Source organism: Leptonychotes weddellii, chromosome 1, assembly GCF_054177405.1.
Source record: "Leptonychotes weddellii isolate Sample4059 chromosome 1, ASM5417740v2, whole genome shotgun sequence".
In the NCBI taxonomy this organism is placed as follows: domain Eukaryota; kingdom Metazoa; phylum Chordata; class Mammalia; order Carnivora; family Phocidae; genus Leptonychotes; species Leptonychotes weddellii.
In genome coordinates this window covers 101742153-101760022 of record NC_138369.1, presented here as the reverse complement: position 1 = coordinate 101760022, position 17870 = coordinate 101742153, and positions in this window count along the sequence as shown.

Genomic DNA, 17870 nt, shown 5'->3' with positions numbered 1-17870 from the left:
GGCGCCTGGGTGGCTCAGTTGGTTAAGCGACTGCCTTCGGCTCAGGTCATGATCCTGGAGTCCCAGGATCGAGTCCCGCATCGGGCTCCCTGCTCGGCAGGGAGTCTGCTTCTCCCTCTGACCCTCCCCCCTCTCATGTGCTCTCTGTCTCTCTCATTCTCTCTGTCTCAAATAAATAAATAAAATCTTTAAAAAAAAATGTATTCCTGCCACTCAGAATGTTGAACAGTGACATGATTCTTGAAGAATACTAAACAAGCCATCAGTACACATCAGTCTAGGTTTTCTTTTCCAAAAAAAGAACATACCTAAAAAAATAATAATCAGGCACAAGAGGAGGAATGAGAAATTTTCAAAAAGGGTGTGTAATGAGTGACTTACTTAGGATAATTATCTAACAATAAAAGAAGTTGAGTGCAGAAAACAAGAAAGGACTTTTAATAAAAACAACTCTACCTAAGTACTTTTCTCAAGAAGCAACCACTACGTAAGTTTGGAGAAAAAGAGTATTTTTGGAAGTAAAATGTATGGTGGTCAAAATAATGGGAAAGAACTTGGCAGAGGAACTGAATGGGTAATACTGAATAGTGACTGTGATTTTGAAGATCAACATTAGATATTATAATGGCACACAGAACAAAAACACAAAGAAGAAATTTAAGTATTGAGTGTAAAAACCATGACACATGAGATCTAGAACATGCAAATCAATATAATAATAATTCCAGGATTACAAAATAGAGGATGAGGAAGTATAAAATAATCAAATTAATGGTGAAATCTGAAATAAAGAGTTAACTTTTTAGGGATGCATGGGTGGCTCAGTCGGTGAAGCATCTGCCTTCAGCTCAGGTCATGATCTCAGGGTCCTAGGATCGAATACTGGGATGGAGTCCTGGGATCAAGTCCCCCCTGCTTGTGCTCTCTCTCTAACAGATAAATAAATAAAATCTTAACAAAAAAAAGGAGTTAACTTTGTATACCAAAAAGGCCACTGAATAATGAACATTAGGACTGAAAACCAAACATCACTCAGTGACAGTCACATATTCTAAGAACTAAAAGGAACCTTACAAGCTTCTTGACTGGGGGAGAGGATTACAAAGGAAAGAGAATCAGCTTAGCATTAGAAAGCTCCTCCACAATATTAAACTCTAGAAAAGCATGTAAAAGAAAAATTATAAGGTCTTTACTAGAAAAGCATTGTGACTTTCGGATTCCATGTTGGCACAAATGGGACAGGATGTAGAAAAGATCTTCTCATATATGCAAAGACTAAAATATATGTGATCTATAAGTACAGTTTTTGTTATGTTCTGTCTTGTAATTAGTTATTCTGGTAGAACTCTGGAAGAAGAAAATTGCTCTATTCTACTTCAGCCATAGCTGTGTTGAGAAATATTATCTCATTAGCTGTCCAAAAAGTATCTCAGGTAACACAAGTAGATACAATTATATCATTCAACTTACCAGATAAATTATTCCAGGAATGAGCATGGACTCAAGCTAAATGTATGCCTTAGTATTTTTTCTCATTGAATTTGATGGAAATATTGTCTTTTAATTTTTTTCCACCATGTAATATTGCCAACTCAGGAATAATAGTTCTAAATTTGTGATGAAACTTAAAATAATAAAGTCAACAAATGAAGAGAAGTATAAAATAAAGAAACACATATTGATAGCTAGATGATAGATACATTGACTAAATAATTTCTGTGACAAATCTATACCTCTGATATTTCAGATAATAAGGAAACTATTTATTCATTTTTTTGGGTTATCTCTTACTTCATGGTGAATTCTCCACCACTGCAACTGAAATATTCTTTTTTCTTTTTTTTAAGATTTATTTATTTATTTATTTGACAGAGAGACATAGCTAGAGAGGGAACACAAGCAGGGGGAGAGGGAGAGGGAGAAGTAGACTTCCCGCTGAGCAGGGAGCCCAATGCGGGGCTCGATCCCAGGATCCTGGGATCATGACCTGAGCTGAAGGCAGACGTTTAACCGACTGAGCCACCCAGGTGTCCCTCAACTGAAATATTCTTGACACATTCAAAAATATACTTGAAAAATAAGTTTGGTAAACCAAAAACTAAATAATAAAATGCAAATCAAGAAATGGAATAACGTAGGGGGTGCCTGGATGGCTCAGTCGTTAAGCATCTGCCTTTGGCTCAGGTCATGATCCCAGGGTCCTGGGATCGAGTCCCGCATCGGGCTCCCTGCTCAGCGGGAAGCCTGCTTCTCCCTCTCCTACTCCCCCTGCTTGTGTTCCTGCTGTCACTATCTCTCTCTCTGTCAAATAAATAAATAAAATCTTTAAAAAAAAAAGAAAAGAAATGGAATAATGTATATAGGAAGAAATGGGAAAAATCAAACCAACAAAAATAATATGTAGGGCTCTGGTTGGTGATGTAATTTTTTAAATTTGATGCAAAAAAAATCCAAGTAAAATTCTTTTTTATTGAGATGTAGTTGATATCTTACATCAAAAGTTTTATAATGATAAATATGAATAAAGATTCTATATGGTTTTTAATGTAATTATTTAGTGAATATTAAAGAAATTATGATCAAATCTAATTGATAAATATTTCTGAGTGACTGATGTTAGAGAAAATATAATTAGATAAAATATTCAAAGCAATAGTAACAATGAACTAAAACATTTGATTAATAAATGTGAAATAAATTGAAAGGGAAACTACAAAAATGAAAATGTACAGATTACCAGAATAAAGCTGAACTTATTTATAAGTAAATAAATCACAAGTGAATAAAACCCACGAGTTAAATGAGAAAATGCACAAATTGTATAAGCAAACCAAAATGCAGACAAACCAAACATGAGTGTTAAGTTAATATTAAATATCACAAACAGTTGAAAATGGAATTGACCAGGATATACAAAATAAATGCAAGCAAACAAAATGCAGAAAGAGAAATATTAACATTATGCAAAGATTATTTCAAGAAAACAATGGTTATCTTGGGAAGATAAAAACATAGTATTGAAAAAATGCACTATACCAAGAAGATAAAATAATATCTAATATATATATATGTATATATAATACTGCATGAAATTAATTTTAAGGTAGAAATATGGGGATTTTTACAAAACCAAAATCATAATGAAAAACTCACTCTTCCTTAAGAAATCAAGAGATCAATTTCATATTTCAGTCAATAGATACTTGGGCGGCTTCCATAATTTGGCTACTGTAGGTAATGCTGCAATAAACATTGGGGTGCATGTATCCCTTTGAATTAGTATTTTTGTATTCTTTGTGTAAATACCTTAGTAGTCTGATTGTTGGATTGTAGAGTATTCACACTTTTAACTTTTTCAGAAATTTCCATAGTGTTTTCCCGAGTAGCTGCACCAGTTTGCATTCCCACAAACAGTACAAGAAAGTTCCCCTCTCTCCACATTTTTTCCAGCACCTGCTATTTCTTGTGTTGTTGACTTTAGCCATTCTCACAGCTGTGAGGTGATATCTCATTGTAGCTTTGATTTGCATTTCGCTAATGATAAGTGATGTTGAGCACTACTAGGTATTTACCCAAAGAATGCAAAAATACTAATTCAAAAGGGACACATGCGCCACAATGTTTATAGTAACATTATCTACAATAGCCAAATTATGGAAACAGCCCAAGTGTCCATCAATTAATGAATAGATACAGATGTGGTGTGTATATATACACAATGGAATATTACTTAGCCATAAAAAAGAATGAAACCTTGCCATTTGTAGCAACAGAGTTGAAGGCAGAAAGTTTTATGCTACACAAAATAAGTCTGAGAAAGACAAATACCATATGATTTCACTCATATGTGGAATTTAAGAAACAAAACAAATGAACAAAGGAAAAAAAAAAAAAGAGAGAGGGAGAGGCCAACCAAGAAACAGACTCTTAGCTATAGAGAACAAATTGATGGTTACCAGAGGGGAGTTGGGTGGGGGGGATGGGTGAAACAGATAATGGGGATTAAGGAGTACATTTGTTGTGATAAGCACCAGGTGTTGTATAGAAGTGTTAAGTCACTATATTTTATACTTGACAATAACATTACACTGTATGTTAACTGAAATTTAAATAAAAACTATTTTTTTAATTTAGGGGCGCCTGGGTGGCTCAGTCAGTTAAGTGTCTGCCTTCGGCTCAGGTCATGATCCCGGGGTCCTGGGATCGAGCCCCGTGTCGGGCTCCCTGCTTGGCGGGAAGCCTGCTTCTCCCTCTCCCACTCCCCCTGCTTGTGTTCCCTCTCTCGCTGTGTCTCTCTCTGTCAAATAAATAAGTGAATAAAATCTTTGAAAAAAATAAATAAAAAAAATAAAAACTATTTTTTTAATTTAAAAAAGAGATGAATTTCATAGGAGTTGAGAAAAAGTACTACAGAGCATAATGAACAAATAAATGATAAACAGACCCAATAAACCAGAAGACTCAAATCTAAATGACTTTATGAAAAGAAATTTAAGTATTGCTTATGCTATATTAACTACATGGTTCTACTATGCAGCTTGTCTGTTCTTCATTATTCAGGATTCAAAACTAAAAAATATTCAGTCTTAACATAACTTTCTGCTGTTGAGGCAGAAAGGGGAAAATGGCTAATAATACACTCACCCTCAAAAAAATCTACTCTGACGCAACGAACTTCACTTCTAATCACATTTTATTATCTAAAACTAATTTCCATGGCTACAGCTAATTCCAAAGAGGGCAGGAAAGTTTTATTTGTCTTGAAAGCAGAGAGTGAGAAATAATTCATGAACACTAATGACTAACACACTCCATCTTTTTGGTCATCAAAAAGATGTCTCACTCTCCATTCTGAAGACAAAATAAACTCAACTCTCCCAGAGAAATACAATCCCAAAGTCCATCCAGACATCTTAAAGCTCAGCAGCTTACAGCTCAGCATCTCTGAGCAACACACAGTTCACTTCTTGACATAATTTTCCTATCTATTGTATTTCTTTGCTTTTTGTCCACAGACCCTGCCCTCTCTGTTTTTCTCTCTTCATCTATAAATTTATTAGGCTATGGTAAGAGAGTTATACACCCTTGGCCTCTTTTCCATAAACTATTTTTGTTTAATTGGTAGACTTTAATATGGCACTGGGTGTTATACACAAACAATGAATCGTGGATCACTACATCAAAAACTAATGATGTATTATTATTGTATGGTGACTAATATAATAAAATAAAATTTAAAAAATATTGCCACTTTAATTCATTTTTTAGAATTTAATAATGAATTCCTTTGATTTGATCTCATAACCAATTTTAATTTTCATTGGCTTTTGATGTTTGAAGTCCTCCTCAGTTTATTTTTTCCTCTGGGAGTTGAACAGAATTTGTCTTTTATAAACCTGCAAGTCCTTGCATTTCTAGCCTTTTTCTTTTCTGTTTTCATTCTTCTTCAAATTTCCCATATATTTTATCCTGCAGTCATCTTTTTTTTATAATAGTATTTAATCTGTTGAAACCACTGGTTTCATATATCCAGACTAAGTTTATGTTTTCTAACATCTTCCCCTATAAATAAAAGCTCAGTAGTACATTATAATATTCCACTTTATCACAGGGACAGTTTTATCAAATGCTCTGTCACTATATAATATTTATCATTCTCCTTCTAGACTCCATTATTAATTTCTTCTAACCCTTTAAACCAATTGACTCAAACCATTGTTATGGTTTTTATGTGTGTGTTGTTTTTGCCATAATAGCACCTACTTCAAGCATCAATTTTTTTTTATATCAGTCTTGCTAGGGTAACAGATAAGCCTAAACCTCATGGCATAATACAGCAAATAGTTCATCTGTAGTCATATCACTCCCTGTCACAGAGGCTCTGCTCATGTTAGTTGGTTAGTTAGCAGGACAGCTTCTACTTTGACACATGCATCCTAAATCTCCATAGAAAGAAAAGGCTCTTAGAGCTTCTAAGAGACAAACATCACATATGCTCTCATTTTACTGACCCGAAGAAGTCTCATGATTTAATCAATATTGTTGAAAGGCAGTAGAGAAGTACATTTCGAGCATGTGACAGACGCTATGCTAGCATTCAAGTATAAGGAAGTAAACCAAACAGAAAAAGTTCTTAACATCTTTGAAATTTTTTCTTTTATTTAAATGAAGGCAAAGTGAATTTGCTTTTGATTTTTTAATAAGGTAATTTTAGAAGTTTTTTTAAAATTTCTTATGTTTTGTTTCTTTTATTTAAAACTTCTAGTTTTTTAACAAATTTCTTCTAGATTCAATATGTCATACTCAGCGAATGCAATGGGTCATTGCCTAATTTTAAGTGCATTATTAAGTGTATTAGTTTTCTATTGCTACATAACAAATTACCACAAGTTTAGCAGCTAAAATCAATACACGTTTATTATCTCACAATTTCCATGGGTCAGGAGTCTGGGGTTCTCAATCAGGGTTTAAAAAGGTTGCCGTCAGATACCGGCTTAGTTGCAATGTCATCAAAGGCTTAAAGGGGGAAAAATCTGCTTCCAAACTGCAAGATTTGGCAGAACTGATCTTCCTGCTGCTATGGAACTGAGACCTGTCCTCTTGCTGGCTATCACCAGCTGCTGCTGTTAGCTCCTACATGTCACCAATGGTTTCATGCCACACGGCCTTTGCCACAGGCCCTTGGAGAAAATGGTGTTTCAATTTTGCAAAGTCAACAAGCCAAAGAAGCTCCAAGATGGTCCAGTTCCTCTTTTAACATTTTTCAATTTATTAAGTCAGTCTCAGACATGATCATTTTGATTAACATAAAATCAAAAGTCAAAAAGTAATAGGATGGGACTAGGTTACAAAAAAGATTGTGACTTTCATTTTGATGGCACCATCTCTGGTTCTCACTTACTAATTCTGATGAAACCAGCAGCCATGTGGTGAGCTGTCTCAGAGGCACAACTGGCAAGTAATTAGGGCAGCTTCAGGTCAATAGCCAGTGAGGAACGGAGGCCTTTTGTCTAAGAACCCGTGAAGAACTGAATCCTTCTAACAAGAACATGAGTAAACTTGAAAGTTGAATGGCCTCCCAGGTGAAACTCAGCAGGCATTTTGCCTACAGTCTTGTGAGAGACCCAGAGATGGAGGATTCAGCTTAATCACATTGAAATTTCTGACCCATAGAAACAGAAGGAAAATAAATGTTTGTTTTACTAATCCTTTAAATTCTGGGGAAATTGTTACACAGTGACAGACAGTTACAGAATCTTTTGCATGATCATTTTTTTTCCAAATATGTGTCAAACATATATTTCCCTGCATTAATTGTTTCCAATAGTACATACCTCAGTCTGTCTATAGAGTAATCATCAATGTTCAGTAGATGAATAAACAAACTAATATCTAAAATGCTTCACTGAGCAAGAATCAAGGTTTTCAAAAGTGAAAGCATATAAATGAATTCATTAAGCTCAAATAATTATACAAAATTTGGGAATTATTTTTAGTATTTTAATAAATATAATTTTATGTACATGTTATCCATGAAATACTTTTTAATTTCTGGATCAAATTATAATAAGTAATAAAAATTTATTCAGAAACATGAAATGCTAAGATACAAAAAATAAAATTAATCTGAATTACATAATTAAATTTGTTGTCTTGAAACTAAGAGTATTTAAAAATAAGTTAAATTGTTCTACTAAGCCAAGTAGACATATATCTACTTTAAAATACAAGGAGTAGTCAGTAAGTAATACCATGGAAATATTCTTTAATCTGATATTATTTATTTACATTTTAAGATTTTACTTATTTATTTGAGAGAGAGAGACAGCATGAGCAGGGGGAGGGTTAGAGGGAGAAGCAGACTCTTGGCTGAGCAGGGAGCTCTATATGGGGCTTGATCCCAGGGCCTAGGATAACGACCTGACCCAAAGGCAGACGCTTAACTGACTGAGCCACACAGGCGCCCCTCTAACCTGATGTTATTAAAGCCAGTGTTTTCTTATAGAGTAGAAGTATGCATTTAAATTTTACCCTAGACTCACTCATTGAAACTGGTTTACTATATCGGGAATTCCCTCAGCTCTGAGTAGGTTTATTTCAAGCTATTAAACACCTGTGCTCATTTCAGCTGACATTTAGTAGTGAGCAAGCTCTAACAGCTCAGTAAGTCACATGAACAGTGCAATTGCAAACATCCAAAGAGTGGAATTTGCCATGATTCATAAGAGCAAATATTGTATGCCACTAAAAATATAGGAACATTGCCAAAATAATATAGCTGATGACTACTCTTATTTCCCAACGCCTATAAACTGTGTACTATGGGAATTACTAGCAATCCTCACATTTTTATTCTCTTGCTGAATATCACTGTGTAAAGTTCAAGAACTAGTAATCATAGAGGAGTAAGAAAGAGACATCCTGGCATAAATATTACAAGTACTTCTCATGACATTAGAGGGAGGATTTTGTACATGATGATATTCATAAGGAAAAACTATAGGAAACTATTCTGTACTTAATATCAATCCATGTTGAAAATACTACTTGGCATATTTACATAAATATTTCACATACTTATTTGGCAATACATAAAATAAAGCTATACATAATATGAACATATATTTGTACATTTTGAGGTTTTCTTAAACTCAATGTGTATGTGCAATGTTTTATAATAAGTAAAATAGTTAATTTAGTCATATTCATAGTATCTGATATACAACATAATAGTTATATTTTGTATATTTTTTTAAAGATTTTATTTATTTATTTGACAGAGAGAGACACAGCTTGAGAGGGAACACAAGCAGGGGGAGTGGGAGAGGGAGAAGCAGGCTTCCTGCAGAGCGGGGAGTCTGATGGAGGGCTTGATCCCAGGACCCTGGGATCATGACTTGAGCCGAAGGCAGAAGCTAAATGAGCCACCCAGACACCCCTATATTTTTATTTAAATATTTATATTTATTATCTTCTTCATATACTATTCATCACTGTACATCCTATACATTTATGCATGTACTATTTATAAAATCATATACTAATACCCATGAGTTCCTTTATTTCTACTATATTATTTTTGCTTCAGATGGTGACCTTATTTATTTATTATTTTTTTAAAGATTTTGTTTATTTGGGGGAGGGAGAGAGAGAATGAGCATGAGTGGGGGGGATGGGCAGAGGGAGAAGCTGACTCCCCACTGAGCAGGGAGCCCAGTGAGGGGCTTGATCCCAGGACCCGGGGATCACAACCCCAGCCGAAGGCAGATGCTTAACAGACTGAGCCACCCAGGTGCCCCCAAATGGTGATTTTAGAACATAATATAGGAATAAATTCTACTATACTTTCTTCCAAAATATTTACTATAATTTAAGTTTAAAAAGTGTATCTCAGGACAACTGGGTGGTTCAGTTGGTTAGGCGACTGCCTTCGGTTCTGGTCATGATCCTAGGGTCCCAGGATCGAGTCCCATATCGGGCGCCCTGCTTGGCAGGGAGTCTGCTTCTCCCTTTGACCCTCCCCCATCTCATGCTCTCTCTCAAATAAATAAATAAAATCTTTAAAAAAATAAAAAATAAATAAATAATGTATCTCTGGCAAAATATGGATTTGGTAAATTCTCATAAGAAAATATATAATGCTTCATTTTCAGGTAATACTATATAGCAATGTTACAAAAATATCTAGATGAGGCATAAGTATCGATCCTTCATTTTATGCCAATGCAATATATATTATTACATAATGATGAGCTGCAAGATGATTGGAGATGAGGGCAAAAGTATGTAATTATGTAGTGAAAAAAATTGAAAATCAAATAGAGAAGCATGTCATGTTCATAAGACATACACATCAAATTTTATATTACAAATTGAAATGTGCATATCGTTACATTCTTGTTTTTCTATCATTTTCTTCTCAATCTGTATGTTCAAAAAAATGTTTTCACCTCAGAGTCTTTGAAATAATTTTCATTCTTCTCCTACTTTTAGTACAGGCCTAAAATTAGAGGTTGAAAAATTTTTGAGGGTCAATGTATATCTGAGATTCTTTCTACAGAAGGAAAGTATTATTAAAACATATCATACTCACTCATCATTAAAACTGCAGAATTAATCTCAGTGCTCTAGAGCATTCTTATTTAACCCTAATATCCTTTCAACCAATTATCTATTATGACAGTATATTTTATAGCTAGATTTTATATAGGGTACATGAAGCATAGTAACAACAAAAAAGTTATTAAAAAATTTGAGGGGAATCAGGATAGTGGTCTTCTCTAAAAGGGAGTCAGCAGAATGGAATGAGAAAGATGTTTATGTGGGTTTATAGATGAACATATTGTGGCGGATTGTTCATTATATACCTATATGTTGCCTGAATTTTAACTAAATATTAGTACATTTCTATTATTTCTAAAGTAGGACAAAAATCCACAGTTAGCTGTGGAAAAAGAATGGTTAAGGTTATTCATACTAACTAATGGAGTATAAAAATAATTGCAGCTAGCTTTCAACAGAGCCCTAGTTCCAAAAGTTTCTGTAGATGGCCAAACGCTTCATAACGACAGGGGCTGCCATTTACCCAGGCTACAGTATGAGTTGTAACCCCCAGAGTTGAGCACTGCAGTGGTCTACTAGTTGCTACTCTACATGAGCAGTAACTAGTTCAGGAAAAATTCAACCACTCTATGTTGAAGAAATAAACAAAAAATAATGAAATGACACGAATTAGTAATGACATAATTCCAATAATTCCAGAGATTAAATTTAAAAAGCATACTGGGGCGCCTGGGTGGCTCAGTTGGTTAAGCGACTGCCTTCGGCTCAGGTCATGATCCTGGAGTCCCGGGATCGAGTCCCGCATCAGGCTCCCTGCTCAGCGGGGGGTCTGCTTCTCCCTCTGCCCTCTTCCCTCTCGTGCTCTCTGTCTCTCATTCTCTCTCTCAAATAAATAAATAAAATCTTTAAAAAAAAAAAATTTAAAAAGCATACTAATATTGAGTCATTAAAATGATACAATATGTCCCAGGAAAAATTGTGCCATATTGGCTAATGGCTCAAAATAAACAAAGGCATCTTTAAAGCACTTAGAAAACTTGAGAGAAAGAAAGGGAATTTTTCTGCACAAAAGCAGAGTTCTCAGAGTTGTTCACAGCAATAATCAACAAAAGTCTTAAGGAAAACAATGTGTGTGAAGATTTTAATCCAGCCAGATTCTTAGCTTCTCCTTGTAGTTACACAGGACTCTATCTCTTTAAATACAAATACTGGGGGTGCCTGGGTGGCTCAGGTGGTTAAGCACCTGACTCTTGATTTCAGCTCAGGTCCTGATCTCAGGGTTGTGGGATGGAGCCCTGTGTCGGGCATGGAGCCTGCTTAAGATTCTCTTTCTCTGCCTCTCCCTCTGCCTCTCCCCACTCCCTCTCTAAATAGATAATACAGATACTGCATTCTCCATAAAAACCAAGATTTTAGGCAAGAAAATCTATAAATGCTCATTGATATGCTCTGTTTCATCTTGTCAGGGACTGCAATGATTAACATACATTATGTCATATTTTGTCACTTCTTGGTCCTTGACTCTGCAAATTGTTGATGGGATGAATGGAATGATCTTAACATTAATAACCAAGATATTATCCCCATAAAGACTTCAGAGATTAATAATTTTGAAGGTAAGAATTTGGAAGAAGTGCTGTCTGACAGGTTAGTCAGATATCACTTCAAAAACTGTTATCTTTTTTCCTTACCATTTGAATCATTAATATGCCTTTTTTTATATTCTTCCACTATCAGTAACAGAAAGCCATGTGTTCTAGTTGATGCAAATGAGTATAGATGGGCACTATGCCTTATTTGATGATCCTGCTATTGTATTATCACAGAAATGACATGTTATGATCAAAATATCTGAAACCGTTATATGAATGGTTGACTTTAAATCTTTTGGGATTATGATTGATCTAAATTTATGAATTACTGGTGCTCAACTAATTGTACTTGCCTTTCTATGAGACAATTATCCACTAGAATTCAAAGAACAGAGCAGTCTTATTTTAAATTTGCCACCTCCAACCACCTGATAACCAAGAAGTATGCATGCGTGTGTGTGTTTGTGTGCATGTGCCCACAGACATGTTCTTTGTAAAATTTAATTGAGATAATTTTCCAACTTCTTCAGGGTAAATGGAACATTTGCCTCAAACATTTTCAAGCATAAAATTAATATGGACATATTTAATGTTAACAATCTGTATAACTATGAATCCCAAATTTCCCAAGTATCAAAGTGGACTAGGAATTAACTACTTTATGAGGAAGATGTTGGTACATATCATAGGTATGACTTCAGATCACTTTTCACTAAAGTTGGGGTGGCAATCTACTCAGGATCATGTTTTTGTAAGACTGTTTCACATTCTCACGAAGGAATTGAACTCAATTTTCTGGCTGGATTCTGATTAAAGCCAGAATGCTTTCCTAAACTTAGAATATTGTGTAATAGCACTGTAACATTTCACCAGCAAATAATCTTTGCACAGAACTATTTAAAGAGGGCGCCTGGGTGGCTCAGTTGGTTAAGCGACTGCCTTCGGCTCAGGTCATGATCCTGGAGTCCCGGGATCGAGTCCCGCATCGGGCTCCCTGCTCAGCGGGGAGTCTGCTTCTCCCTCTGACCCTCTTCCCTCTCATGCTCTCTCTCAAATAAATAAATAAAATCTTAAAAAAAAAGAACTATTTAAAGAAATATTCATGGAAGATTAGCATATACACATATATATGTCCACTATGGGACAAATGAGAAAATAGAATAAAAATAAAATAATTTCCATGGCAAATGGTAACATTTCTGACAATTATATGATGATTTAACATTTACTCTGCTGTTTTTAGCAAGTGACAGAGAGAAAAATAAAATGAAATGGTGAATAGAAAAAAGAAAGGATTTGAGAAAGCACGTTATTTTTATTTGGTGCTGGAGCATACAATGTTTGCTTCTAGTAGACAAGTTTTGGATACCATGCTTGTTTATTTAATGCTCCTTCTGACTTTGTTCACCATTAGAATGACTTAGGAATCCTTACATAACTGCCATCTTCTCAGAGTTTGATGATAAGGACTGAAATAGATGATATTATTCATATCATGAAGGTGAAAATTGAAATGGAGAAAAAATAATCTAGAATATGTGAAACCAGATAAAAGAAATCCAACATTGTACTTCATAATTTAATGTACTAGTGAATAAATTCGTTAGCATTTCAATCACATTCTGTGCATATATAAAGTACACAGTTATAATTTTTATAAATTTGCATAATTTCAAATACACCAGTATTATAAAAAGATAAATAAAATTTCAGATTTCATCTCTTTAAACACCCCTAACACTGATAATGTCTTTTAATTTTTAATGGACTGTGTAGGTAAAGGTAACTAGAAAAAATATTTCGAGTTAAAATTTTTATTAAATGTTAAAGAATGATTACTTAAGCTATATTTAAATTTATATTAAAATAATAAGTATCAATTTAACCAACTATTAGAACAATCACATTGTTAATCATGTTTTTCGGTTGGCAAAAATGGCATGTATATTTAACTCAAAAATATTTCAACAAAAAACTCAAAAAAAACAGTGATTTCCTATGATGAAAGAACCTATAAATTCTAAAACAAACTTACATTTATTTACAAGTTATTTCACATGCTATTACTATTTCCAGATGGTTTATGTGCTGTAAAAAATTTTTAACTTTGCTCCAAGCAGAATATTGGCCTATAAAAATATACATTCTATATCTGGAAGATTTTAAAAATAACTTCAAAACTGAAACTATTTTAAAATATTTTATTTTAAATATGAAAACAGAGCCAATGCATAAAATCCTATGACTTCTTAAGAAATAAAGGATGATAAACACCAAAGAAGGATAAATACCTAGATATTTCATGTGGCCTCTCAACTCCCCTCTCCATAAAAACATCTCAGTAAATCATGTAATGGAAAAACAATTTCTTGGGAGCAAGGTTTATATGGAAAAAAATTCTAATCACATATAAGTGATTTTATTAGGGCTACAGAAACAAGCCATTATTCAATGCCTACTATAGATTGCTTTAGTGCTGAACAAAATGCATGTGTTATCCTCACAATTGCATATTACCTTAACCTATTTTACAGGTCAGAGAACTGACACCTAGGTAAAAAGGTTTGTAGTCTCACTCCTAATTACTACTGAAGCTGACACTCAAATGAAGATAAGTGAATGTAAAGACTATATTCTTAGTCATGAAATGATAATGTAGTGTGTTATACCACCATTCCTGATTTTTACCTTTATTATTGTTACCCAATAAATAATATGAGTTATTTCCTGTTGTATTGCAAAACTTCTTAAGTAAAAGATATATGATGAATCAAACATTAGGTTTTGCTGTATTGTTTTATAAATAATACTCCTTATAATTATTATACTACATGACACACCTGAAAACATTACATAGCTCAGAGCAAATATGGTCTTAACCTTTGAATGGTCTTAACTATGGCATAATGTAATATAATAAAATAATTATAAAACCTATATAGAAATAATACCAAAACATTTAGTACTGTTCGGTTCACTTTTTTGTAATTATAAAGATTAATGTAAAAATCTATGATGGAAATATTATATATGACAATATTATCTTATTATAAATAGAAAATAATAAATTAGCTACAGATTCAACGCAATCTCAATCAAAATTTCAGAAAGTTATTTTTGTGGACATTGATAAACTGATTCTAAAGTTCATACAGAAAGGTAAAAGAGGCAGAATAGCCAATGCAAAATACAAGTAGAAGAACGAAGTTGGACAACTGACATTACCCGACTTTAAGACTTACTATAAAGGTGCAGTAATCAAGACAGTGTGGTATTGGCAAAAGAATGCACAAATAAATCAGTGGAACAGATTAGAGAAGAGAGAAATAGACCCCTACAAGCAAAGTCAATTGATCTTTGACAAAAGAGCAAAGACAATACAAAGGAGAAAAGACAGTTTTGTCAACAGATGGTGCTGGAACAACTAGATGTCTGATGGATCACAGACCTGAATGTAAAATGCAAAACTATAAAACGAGAATACAACATTGAGAGAAAGTCTAGATGACCTTGGGTTTGGCAATAAATTTTTATATAGAACACTGAAGGCATAATCCATGAAAGAAAGAACTGATAAGCTGGGCTTCATTAAAATTAAAAACTTCTCTTCTGCAAAAGACAGTATCAAGAGAATTCAAAAAAAAGCCACAGACTGGGAGAAAATATTTGCAAAAGATACATCTGCTAAAGGACTCATCCAAAATTTACAATGAACTCTTAAAACTCAACAGGAAGAAAATAAACAAATCAATTAAAAAATAGCCCAAAGGCCTTGAAAGACACTTTATCAAAGAAGATACACAGATGGCAAATAAGCATAAGAAAAAATGTTCCACATCATATGTCATCAGGGAAATGTAAATTAAAACAACAATAAGATACCAGTTACACACCTATTACATGGCCAAAATCCAAAACAATGACAACACCATATGCTGGTGAGAATGTGGAGCAACAGGAACTCTCATTCATATTGCTGTTGGGAATACAAAATGCTAAAGCCACTTTGGAAGACAGTTTGGCAGTTTCTAACAAAATTAAACATACTCTTACCATTTGATCCAGCAAGCTCACTTTTTGGTGTTTACTCAAAAAAGCTGAAAATGTACGTCTACACAAAAACCTGTACAGAGATATTGAGAGCAGATTTATCCCTTATTGCCAAAACTTAGAAGCAACCAAGATGTCCTTCAGTAAATCAAGTGATTAAAAACAAACAAACAAAACTATAGTACAGTTATACAATGAATTATTCTTAAGACCTAAAAAAGAAATCATATAAAGACAGGAAGGAAATATAAATGCATATTACTCACTGAAAGAAGTCAATTTAGAAAGCTTGCATCATATTTCATTCCAACAATATGACATCCTGGCAAGGGCAGAACTATGGAGATAGTTAAGAGATCAGTGATTGTCAAAGGTTTGGGGGAGTGGTAAGGGATGAATATGTGGAACATAGAGGATTTTTAGGGCAGCCATGTTTCTCTGTATGATCTCTAATGGTAAACACATGTCATTATCCATTTGTCCAAACACACAGAATGTATAACACCAAGAGTCAGCCCAAATGTAACCTATGAATTTGAGTGAAAATGATATGTGAATGTAGGTTCATTAATTGTAACAAATGTACCACTCTGGTCGGACGAGTTGTTCATGGTGGAAGCTAGGTGTATATGGAGGCAGAGGGATATATGGAAAATCTCTGTACCTTCCACTCAATTTTTCTGTGACCATAAAAACTGCTAAAAAAAAGTATTTTTTAAAATAAAAAGAAATAAATTAGTTGCATTGACAATCTATTCTCAATTGGTATACATATAAAAGGATAACATTTTTCAAACTCAACCTGTATATAAACTTAGAGTAAATTTAAATATACCTGTCATGAAAGCTCATCAAAAAGAGCAGATGGTATACAGCCATTATTTTTAGAACTTTAGGGTGCCTATAATTTCAGCCTTAACATGGGTATCAAATTTTATTAACATAAATAGAAGACTATGAAAATTCAGCTGACGGCCAGAAATTATAAAGAGGCTTGGGGTAAGTAGAAATATCAACTGCGGGGCTTCAGATATTTTGTGAAAAAAAAAAAAAGTCGCTGAAATGAAACTTTTTGAATAACATATTTCATTTTGGTAATGTAATAAAAATTAAATTCCATAAATAAACTGATACCCTTTTAATTGTTCTTTGTATTTATCATGTGGTCCTATCTGCCATGTTAATGTATGCAAAAGAATCTATCATAGTGCTTGACACAGAGTAGGCACTCAAAAATGGTTCTTTTATTTCCCTGCCATTTTTACTGGTTGTCATCAGTCCCCTGATTTTGGTCTCTCCTGTTAGCCCTTATTTTGCTAAAATATACATGTCTCAGTATTAAAAAATAATATTTAATCACTTTATTGTGATATTATTTACAGGTAATAAAATTTACCACATTATAGTATACAACTTGGTGACTTCTGAAACAGTATATAGTTGTGTAAACATCACCACAGTTAACTCAAAAACATTTCAGTTCCCTCAATCCCTCACTGATCCGGACTCTTCTCAGACCTCTAGAGTTTTCTCTGAGTGGAGCTCTCCCCTCTGGCACTCTGTCCTGTGAATGTTAGTGCCTGGGCCTCCCAGAACTCCAACTTCATTACCATCTCTCAGGAAGTCTGCAGGAGTCGGCTTGGGTCTCCCCATGGCCTGCAGCACAACACAGAAACCCTCTTGGGACAGTAAGTGGGGCAATTTAGGATCCACCATTTTATTTCCCATCTCTCAAGGATCCCTTTTCCCTATTGCCTGATGACCAGTGTTTTAAAAACAACTATGCTATTTATTTTGTCTGTTTTTTGTTTTTTGATTGTTTCAGGTAGGAGGGCAAATCTGGTCCCTGTTACTCCTTCTAGGCAAGAGGTGGGAGCAGTTTATCATACAAGCTATACTAGGCTTGCCTTCTCAGGAAGGCTTAAATGTCATCTCTAGTACCACATCTCATTCCTCAAGTTTAAAATCCTTCACAATAATTCAAATATGTAAAATGGACGACTTATACCATGGGTTATTAGGAATAGTTTGGAAGTAAATAGGGACGACACCTATTTCCATGACGGTGTCTAAGAAAAATAAATTCTGAAAAATGCTTCCTACCCTGCTTGATATATATGAACTGACTCTGAAAGAGAGCAGGGATTTTCTGGCACAACTAACATT